The sequence below is a fragment of the Montipora foliosa genome, unplaced genomic scaffold (assembly GCF_036669935.1).
Source record: "Montipora foliosa isolate CH-2021 unplaced genomic scaffold, ASM3666993v2 scaffold_474, whole genome shotgun sequence".
NCBI lineage: Eukaryota > Metazoa > Cnidaria > Anthozoa > Scleractinia > Acroporidae > Montipora > Montipora foliosa.
In genome coordinates, this window is record NW_027179783.1 from 412,501 (window position 1) to 422,500 (window position 10,000).

Consider the following 10,000-nt stretch of genomic DNA (forward strand, 5'->3'; position numbering starts at 1 on the left):
GGTGGTGGCCTTGAGGAGTCGCTGTGGATTGAAGTGCGGAATGGAACAAAAAAGAATATTGGTTATGGCATCGTTTATAGACACCCAAATACTTCTTTACAATCTTTCCTGGATCATTTCTCAAAAATTCTTGATAAAGTCCGTAAAGAATCTATGCTTTGTGTCATTATGGGTGACTTCAATATTAACCTTCTGAATTGTGATTTCCATGCTTTAGCTGGAGAATTTATAAATCTATTATCTTCTTATTTTTTTCAATCACAGTTACTCCAGCCTACTCGCATAACTAGCCACTCTGCTACTCTTATTGATAATATATATTTTTAATTCTCTTGAGTTTACTACAAATAGTGGTAACATTTTATATTCATTAACTGACTATCTTCTGAACTTTCTGATGTCTTCATTGACTCTCACCTTAAATTCAAGATGAGGGCGCATTAGCGGGGCCAGCGAGATTCACGAGCACGAGCGCGAAGCGCGAGGCGAGAAAAATCCGCCTGCTGTCACCCCATTGTTTATGCTCTACCCACTGTTCGCCTGGCTAACGGTTTCTGCTGATTGGTTGCTTAAGCCACGTGACGTAAGATGTAAAGAAAAAACAAAATGGAGTTCTTGAGTAGGGAAGAGCGTTTTCTTCTGGTGTGAATTTGTTTCCGAATATTGATTATTTAAAGAATAAACAGAGGGAATGCATCGAAGCATTGTTGGAGAAGAAAGATGTTCTGGGTGGCATGTACTAAAACCCGAGACAAGGAAACAAAACGACCGAAACGAAACCACCCAAAAAGAAACCGCCGAAACAAGCGAAACCACCGAAACGAAACCATCGAAACAAGCGAAACGACCGAAACGAAGCCATCGAAGGAAGCGAAAGACATACCTCTTACTAACCGAGTTCGAGGTCCGTACTCTAAGTTACGGACCGAGTTTTTTCCCGTTGATTTATAAATCAACGGGAAAAAACGAGGATCCGTAACTTACAGTACGGACCGAGAAAACGAGGTTAGTAAGATATTTATTATATCTCTGAGGTTAACCGGCGCGCGGGCAAGGAAACTAGTCAAAGTGAAGCGGAAGGTTCAATAGTTGCTTGCAAGATTCAAACAGTTTTCAGTACAAGTTTATGCAACAGAAATGACATGAAAAACTCGCTAGATGATGTTTTGTCGAAATTTTAAATTTAGCGGGCTGTACAGCGGGCCGTACTGTAGAATACGGCCCTCTAATTTAGCCAATTACAGCGCCCGTACTATCTGAGAGATATAATAAAGAATTATCTTACATTTAGGACTTTAAGAAAGAAAATAGTGTCGTATTTTTGTATGTATTTTAAGGGCGGAGCGCCGACCAAACCAGACGGAAAATAATTGAAAAGTTAGGGAAAGAAGTATTCACTGATAATGTCTCAGTCAGTATCGCTACTTGTCTCCCTGAGACTACGTTTAAACTGTATAGTAGGGGAGGAGAAGGGATCAGCTTTTTAGGGTTCACTCAGAGGTTAGTTCATGGGAGTGAGAAATGAAAAAAGCTTCATTTGACAATCAAACTCAACGATCTTTGAATGAATTTTCTTCGGAACAACTTATAATTAACGGTAATCTTGAAATCAGTATATCAGCGACAAATGCTGACGAGAAAACAATAGCAACAAAAACAAACAAACAAAAAAAGACCCCTTCACGCTCTAAATGTACGCTTTTCTTTATATTTCCGTTCTGATTTCAAATATGGCCGTGAAACATGCACAGAAGATGGAGAAAACCCTTTTCAAGGTTTGCCAGCGATTTTGAGCCGATTGAGTGATTGTTATGGGCGTAGGATTTTTTTACAGTTAAAACCGAATAATATGATCAACTCTTGGACACTCACGCCACAAAACTGACATCTCCGATACTCTGATAAGTAGGCTAATGCCTAGTCGACTCAAAAACGCAAGTAAACTTAGATTGATTACCCTATTGACACAACCTTTGCACACCCTGCCAATGCTTTTTGTTTTTGATACAATATTGAAGATCTGTTAAACTGCACCTAACCCCAAAAAAATTTTTTTTGCTAAAATGAATCTTTGCAACTGTTCGAAACGCATTGCGGCCATTTTTTCATTTTTCTAACAAATCCTGGCATTTTATAGGCTTCGAAAGTTGCGAAAATCCAAGCATCTTTTGTTCACGACCGAGTCAGAAGGGGAGTGGGTCTTTTCCTGATTTGACGTCACAATCTACTTTGCATGCATTTTTACAAAGAGTTAATGCAATGTAAACCTTTTGTGACGTCAAATCAGGAATAAACCCACTCCCCTTCTGACTCGGTCGTGAACAAAAGATGCTTGGATTTTCGCAACTTTCGTAGCCTATAAAATGCCAGGATTTGTTAGAAAAATGAAAAAATGGCCGCAATGCGTTTCGAACAGTTGCAAAGATTCATTTTAGCGGAAGAAATATTTTGGGGTTAGGTGCACTTTAAGTGTGCAGGTTAGATCGAATTGCCCCTCTCAAAGATCAGCGAGGAGTAATGGTGAGGTTTGCTATTTGTGTTTAACCATCATGCGATCAGCGTTTCATATTTTGTTTCTTTGTGTATTTTTTTTGACTAAATCAACTAGATAAAAACAATCCAACATGTGTCGTACAACTGAGAGGCTGGGGGTGTAAATAAATTTTTCTAATAGTTAAAAAAAAAACATGTTCTCCTAACTGCATACAGCCACATACAGACGTTTTGAACAGTTGTTTCCTTAAATTAACACAACGAGTTAATCCACAAGCAAGTTAAATTTCATGTGAAGACGTTTCAATCCATTTAAGGCTTAATAAAACGAACGAGTTCAACGTAAATGAAGGTATGTGCATGGCCAAACGTTGCCGAGGATAAGGGTTTAGTTCAAATCACTCAGCTAAATGTCACCGTTCCAGTTCATTGCAGTGGCAAATGAATCCTAACTTACACCATCACTTGAAATTCGGTTACCAGCCATGTCCAGTGCACTGCTGTCAAATTTGACCTAATATGGGGTGGAATTCTTACAGCCGATGGAATGAAGTCTGGGTGTCTTCTTTGAATGCACTTTTGCTTTAGGTGGTAGTGGCAAATTTGACACTCAGTGGACACCTTGAGTGATCCATCTGCCTTCCTGTAAGATCTGAATTCCTTGTTAACGACACACAGATCATTTGGAGGTGGGGGTACTTCTGGCGGTACTCGTATAGCCTGGCCACAGCCGTAACACACTCTGACTTGGGTACCCTCCAGAGACTTCAAGGAGTCAACCCTAGTCGAGGACCTGAATCCCGACAAGGCTAGTAGGGCAAAAGCTGCCATGGAGCTGGAATCGTCAACAGGAAGGCTGCGGCACTCTATTCTTCTTGGCTTTGCCTTTCCTTTTTGTAAATGTTTTATTTCCTGCGGATCTTGGTAAATCGTCTCCCACGAGTTGATAAGGATCAGGCTCATTCCTCGTCTTCCCAACTAGGGACAAAAACTCTGGAAGACACAGTTCTTGCTCTGCAACTGCCAAGGAATGGGCACAAATCATAGCAGACTTGAACTTCGGACACGAACACTTCAGAGCCCCAGCTTGCTGTACAATGACTTGACAGGGAGGTGCACCTTCGCCATCATATAGTAAGCGCTGCGTTCCACTCTTGTTCCAGGGCAGTGACAACACACCATTTTTTTCTTCTAAGATTGTTGACGCCAAAGGCCACATTCGCTGGAGGTTGGTGTGAGACAGCGTTGAGATAGCACAGTCCTGATAGCTTACGGAAAGGCAATAGGTATCACAGTCCGTTACCCCAGGCTCTGTATGACGCGACTTTGCAAGTATATCCAATGTGTTGGTTAATTAAGCAGCGCTTGATATGCATCACCTTGCGCTGAGGTCATCCTTATCCACTTGTCCTCGGTCTATTTGCAGGTGCTTAAAATCAGGACTCAGACGGAACTCTCCCATGTCATGAACTGCCTTGACTAACTCCTTCTGATGGGTTTGCACAGCTGATTCTAGGGAAATGCAGAAATCTGACCACTGTTTCTTCTTCCCAGCATTTTTCTTAACCATGTTGTTGCAACATTCTGGCCTGTTCTGAGTATAAAACTCAGGAGGGCACCCCAGACCTGCTTTTTTACGGCCAGGAGCGATCATACTGTCTTTCATCACCATTGCAATGTGACGTTTGAGCCATGAAAAGAACTGAGGTTCACCAGAATATTCAGTGGTTTCCAGCACGCGCCACTCTGTTTCCAATGTTGCAAGCATCTCGTCAAATTCTTCTGCTGAATTAGCATCTACCAGCGCTCTCGTTCTGGAATCGCCCTTACGCCTTCCAAATATTGTACCGAGTACGTTCTGCCGACCATCTTTGCCAAACGACAATTTGACCAACTTCCTCTCTATATTCTCAGATAGGTGAATCTTGCACCTGAGGTGGATAGCATCTGGGAGTTCGCATACGAACGCGTTAGCCAAGTTAATCTCCCCATCCGTTCCAAAATCTGTCAAGGTTTCAAAGTTTTTGCAGTGGGTCTTGAGAAGACTTGCCAAATAATGGTAGCTATATTCTTCAAACTCCTTGGTCATGTGGATTATGGATGGACCAACAAAGACTGGATGTTTCCCGGATGGTTTGTTTACAAACATATTGTACTTAAAAGAGGTGAGGGTGACAAAAGAGTTGCCAGTATTAAAGGTGGCATCAACTCCAAGTACTGAGTACTCCAAGTACTCCAACTCCAAGTACTTTTGGGATGAACACATGCGGGAAAGTTGGGCGATCTGGAAATCTGTTGCCTGAAACGATCGAGGATGGGTGCGACTCTTTAATGCCGAGCGTTGAAATGCGAAATCTCGAACAAATGTTCCCTGATTCAAGAGTTCTAATGCGTCATAAAACTGAAAACGCTGGGATTGCTTACCACCATGATTTTGACTTTCTTTTCCCATCTGATAATGGAGGTTGTATGCTTGCTTACGATTTCTGGGAACGTCTGTTACTGCTTGAATACCACAGGTCCCTCCTTCCTCTTGAAAGCATTCCTCTACAGCCTTTCGGCAAGTTGTTGTGAAGTATTTTTTCTTCAGCTTGTCTAGAACAGGACGTGATGTGCGCATGTAAGGGGAGGAATTTTTCTCTTTTGAATTCCTATGCTTGCTAGTTTCACTGGCATTTCTACGCCACCCTCGAAATAATACTGAACAACTGATAACGGCAATACGTTGCCTCTGCAATCCTGCACTGTGGCGATCACTTTATTGTACTCGGGCGTGTGTGCGTGTCGAAAATAATTACGACATAGTGTGAAGATGTTGTCTTCTACCTCCTGGGTTTCACTCGTCTGAAACTCTTCTATTAACATAGCAGTGTCGTCATCAATTTCAACACGGTACTTTCGTCTTGGTTTGGCGTGTCCAGTCCAGCTACCATTATCGTCTCCATAGTTCACAATATCTGCTTCTAGAGGTGTAGTGTCTACGACAAATGTGGCATGAGTCCAAATGCCCCGTGGCACCCGCTTACAAATCTTTTTCTTAGGCACATCTCTTCCCACAGTGAATGTTAAATAGGCGCTCCGCAGTAGAGCCCTTGATTTGATAGCTCCTTCCACAATCGGTTGAGAACCATCAGGATCATCAGTCTCTTTTTCTTCCTTGTGACAAGACTATCTCCCCACTGTGTCGCTGCTAATGTTTTCTTCTTCACAGACTTCTACTTAGACTTTATCAACTTTACCTTCGTTTACTCTTCCATGTAGTCTAATACCAGTCGCTGTGTCCGAGTCATCGAATTCACTGAGACTACCGAGATCTTCAGAGTTATCAAGGTTATCATTATCTGAGCTGCTGTCCACGTACACTGGCTCTGATTTACTCCCTTGCTGAGTTATAATTGTGTAGAAGAGCAATCTTTAAAATTACAGCAAAGCCCATGATCATTTGTTGTCTAATTGCAATCAAAGTTTAAAGGAAATTGGTCATCCACACATTTTTAACCTTGTCAACTGGAAAAATAAAAGTAAAATACTTACGCCTGGTGTTCCGCCTTGGTTTGAATTTTCAAGCTTAAGAACCTTTGTAGCAATAACCTGTGCACTGCAAAATAAATATTCCGTAACCCGTAAATACTTCCTAAATAAATTATGGGTGAGTTCAAGAGTATAAGAGAAACAGGGCTCACGCAGTAATGAAGTTTTTAAGTGAGGGCAGGGCTTGGTAAAGGCGAACACGTTAGGGTTAGCGTGAGCCAACTAGGGAAGCCCGAGGACATGGAACGTTTTGATTTCAATAGAACGTTTCCACTTGAAGTCATCAAATTCTCAAATCCAAAACTAAAGAGCACCAAAGTTTTTATCTTCATCAGGCATAAGAGGTATTTATATCTCTTTACAACTTTCCAGCTCAATAGCATCCCATCCTTCGTGTGGAAACCAGCGCACTTTTAATTTCAGAATTATGGCGGCGCGTGACATAGGGCTTCGACCGCGTTTGTGGAAAGAAATTTTATTTCGTGATTTTTAGCCATTTAAGACGTCGTAGTACGTTCAGTGGACATAATCAATGGCCTAAATAGTCAAAGTAAGTTAACATTATTTTACGGCCGCCATATTGGTGTACTTCAGACGAACTCCAACATGGCGGCTCCATACAAGGCTCTGTAAGTACTACAAACTACATTTGTTATCCGATCTTTCAATTCACTATCAAACAATAAAATCTACTCCACTGTAGCACTACTGACAGATATCTCCTTAATAAACCACAAATGAAACAATTTTGCCTGAACTGCAGTTAACTCAACGGCTATTAACTTTGTGTAAAACTGTAGTAGCGTATAGTTAGAACTGAAAAGTCATTTAATAAATGTTGCCACTTACACATTCACATGCTATTCTCCATGTATGGATGCGGGTCTGCTTTCCCAATGGGAATTGTAACTTTTTTATGTCGATGACTGATGAAATTTGGAGGAAAATTTTTGCTCCCTGAATTTATCTTTTATTCAGTAGTTCGTTTTTTCTGCAAAAAATGAGGGGCTTAACCCTACCGGCCTCATACCCCATACCCCCGCAAAAAAATAATGGGCTCGTCCCTTCACAAAAAGCGTCACTTTTTTGTCAGTTAATGCACTGAAATTGACAGTTGACAAGATTTTCCCGGGAAGCAACCCTGAGAACAATAGTAAAAATTGTTGAGGTACTATATTACCGTTTATAATAGCATATAAAAGTATACAAACCTTTTTCTCTTCCTCTCTAGTTGTTTTAATAAATTCTTAGTTTCGCAGATCTGTTAGGTTAAGGAATCATGTGTCAGTTAAGAAGCAAAACGAAGCGCGTAGACTTGCTCTATACAGACAAGCTTATGAAGATATAAGACAGAAGGTATTAAAATGTTATGTTTATCTTTATATGTTGCTCTGCAAATGCTTTTTTTGTAAAGAAAACTATGAATGAAACTCCCAGATAGCTGTCTCGGAATTACAAACCTATCTTTTTTGATAAATTTTTGGCCTTACAGACGCTATACAACGAATTGAACAGATCATCAAACTCTCAGCCAACAACATTTGTCCCGATTAAAACGAGGGCAAACCCACAAATCTGGTTTTCCTGTCAATCAGTCAGATGCGGCGAAACGCCTCTCCGAGCCAGACAACTTGATTTAGGCGAATTTGAATTCTTAAAATGCACCACATTATTAATTCCTGTACCAATATGAGGAAAACTTATAGTAACAAAGATATAAAGAGTTGCACTACTTAAAGTTTTCCATCATACCACGAAGACGAAATTCAATAATGAGAAACGTGCTGACATGTTTGACAGATTTACAGAGTTAAAAATAGTTTGAATGCGGATACTGCGACATGAGTAGATTTCACAAAAATTGTTCCTACAAAATTACACCTTTGATTGCATTCCAGTCAGCCCTTAATTTATCCGCTAGTGTTTAGGGCCCTTTTTCTCAAGGAAAACCGCCGACCTGAGAACAACTGCATGATAAAAACGACGCATAGGAAGTCAAGAAGACGGGGAGAAAACACTCGAAAATACTCTAGACCACCCACAACGCCGAACCCATGATGCACGGAAACACAATCGCAATAATATCCGTGAAGAGCTATTAAGCGCCTGAGAAAATACTTTAAGAACTACAGGAGTCACGAAGGCCTGAGGTTAAAATGAGAAAAGCCTGTTAAGTCGCTCTCGTTTTTCTCTAGAAAGTCTCACTTCGCACGAACAATGCTGCAAAGTCTTTCTTGAAAGGACCATTCGATTTGCCACCGCCTAAGAATCCACAATATGACCGGGAAACCATTTTTTCTTTTTAAAAATTAGATTTCTTGTTTTAGTTAGAATACCATTCGAAACGTGAAAAATACCCACTTTTTCTCGATGTCGTCGACACCCTTGTGCTCACCCATGATGTCACACATGTGGCTAAAGTGCAGGATCTGGGTACGAGATCAGGCTGCCATAGTAACGTGCCAGAGATCAAGGCTGTTTTGTTTTTTAACTGTTTTATTTATTTACTTACTATTTTATTTGTTTCGGTCGTTTCGGTGGTTTCGTTTCGCTTGTTTCGTTTCGGTGGTTTCGTTTCGTTGTTTCGGGTTTTAGTACATGCCATCTCAGAGTTGGTGAGTGACAGTGGCTATTGTTCAGATGCATTTGCGATGTGAAACTCTTCACATACTTAAGCATTTTCGGAAGACAATAGAGAACTACTCGTCTTCTTCTATATTGTTTTATAGACGTTATGAGAAAGGGAGGTTGGAAAGAAATTACCGTTTTTGGATGTTTTGATTGACAACAATCAGTCTTCTCCAGTTACCTCTGTTTACCGCAAACAGACCTTTACGGGGTCTGTTTGCCCTGTCATCCTACAAATTGGGATTGCTTAGAACACTTGTCCGCAGGGTTTATCAAATAAACAGTACATAGTTTGGTTTTCATAAGGACATTCAAGAACTCGTCACAATTTTACGAAAAAATTGTCTACCAGGTTGGACGATTGATAAGATCATTCGCGAATATGTTAACGGGGAAATTGGTCACACCAGGAAAGGATTTTTCCAACATTCATTTTTACAAGCACCCTTATATTGGTATTTTCTCGAAAATAACACAAAAAGGGCTTAAGAAATTAATTAATCTGAATGTATTACACTTTCAAAATAAAACAGTTGTTTGTTGTGAAAGATTTTGTGCCACAGGGTCTCCGCTTGCACGTAGTGTATAAATTTACTTGTGCTGGATGTAATGCCAGTTACATTGGCGAAACCACTCGTCATATCTCTACTCGCGTATATATACAAACATCTCGTGTGCCTCCTGCTTCCTGAACTTTCATTTCTGGTCGCGTTGCTATGATACCAATGACGTCAGGCCGTTGCTAGGGACCTCGTCCGCACGTGTAAAGGAGATGAGTTGAGTTTTTTGTCAAAAATGTGCGTGAGAAAGCGATGTTGTTTAACGTTCTGAATGTAAAATCGGAGAATAAAGTTGTACAAAATGAGATCGAGTGTCTGCGAGCCGAACAACAGAAGCGTGCAAAGCTCTTGGAACTTCAAAAGAAAGCTGAAGAATCAAGATTGGAATATGAGTTCGAAGATGCCATCGCCCAGGAAGAAGGTATGTCAAATAAAGGTGATATTGATGAAGAGTTAAATGAATTACCTTCAGACAGTGTGAACGATCGGGTTTCGCGCTTAGACCTGGAAATTACTGAAAACAATGTTGTTGAAAAACCTCACATGGAGGAAGTTAAATCCACCAAACCAGAGGTCGTAACAGAGGTTTCTAGTGAGCCCCGCAAAAAAGAGACATGTGAATCTTTTATTGCTAAAGGTGAAGCTGAGTTGAAACCTCTGCCACAGGAGACCCTAGTGTGCAAACGTCAAAGATAGATCAGTTGTTTGAGAAAATGCTGCCAGCCTTTGTGAAAATCGTTAACCAAACGTGCAGAAGTTCAATGGAAATCCACTAGAGTACTCAAAAT

The 10,000-nt window shown here is 40.7% G+C and overlaps 1 protein-coding gene across 1 annotated transcript in view; it reads left to right on the top strand.

Annotated features, from left to right (window-relative positions):
* LOC137989803 (uncharacterized) overlaps positions 1-10,000 on the top strand; it is an 88,629-nt gene that overhangs the window by 55,110 nt on the left and 23,519 nt on the right. The window lies entirely within an intron of this gene.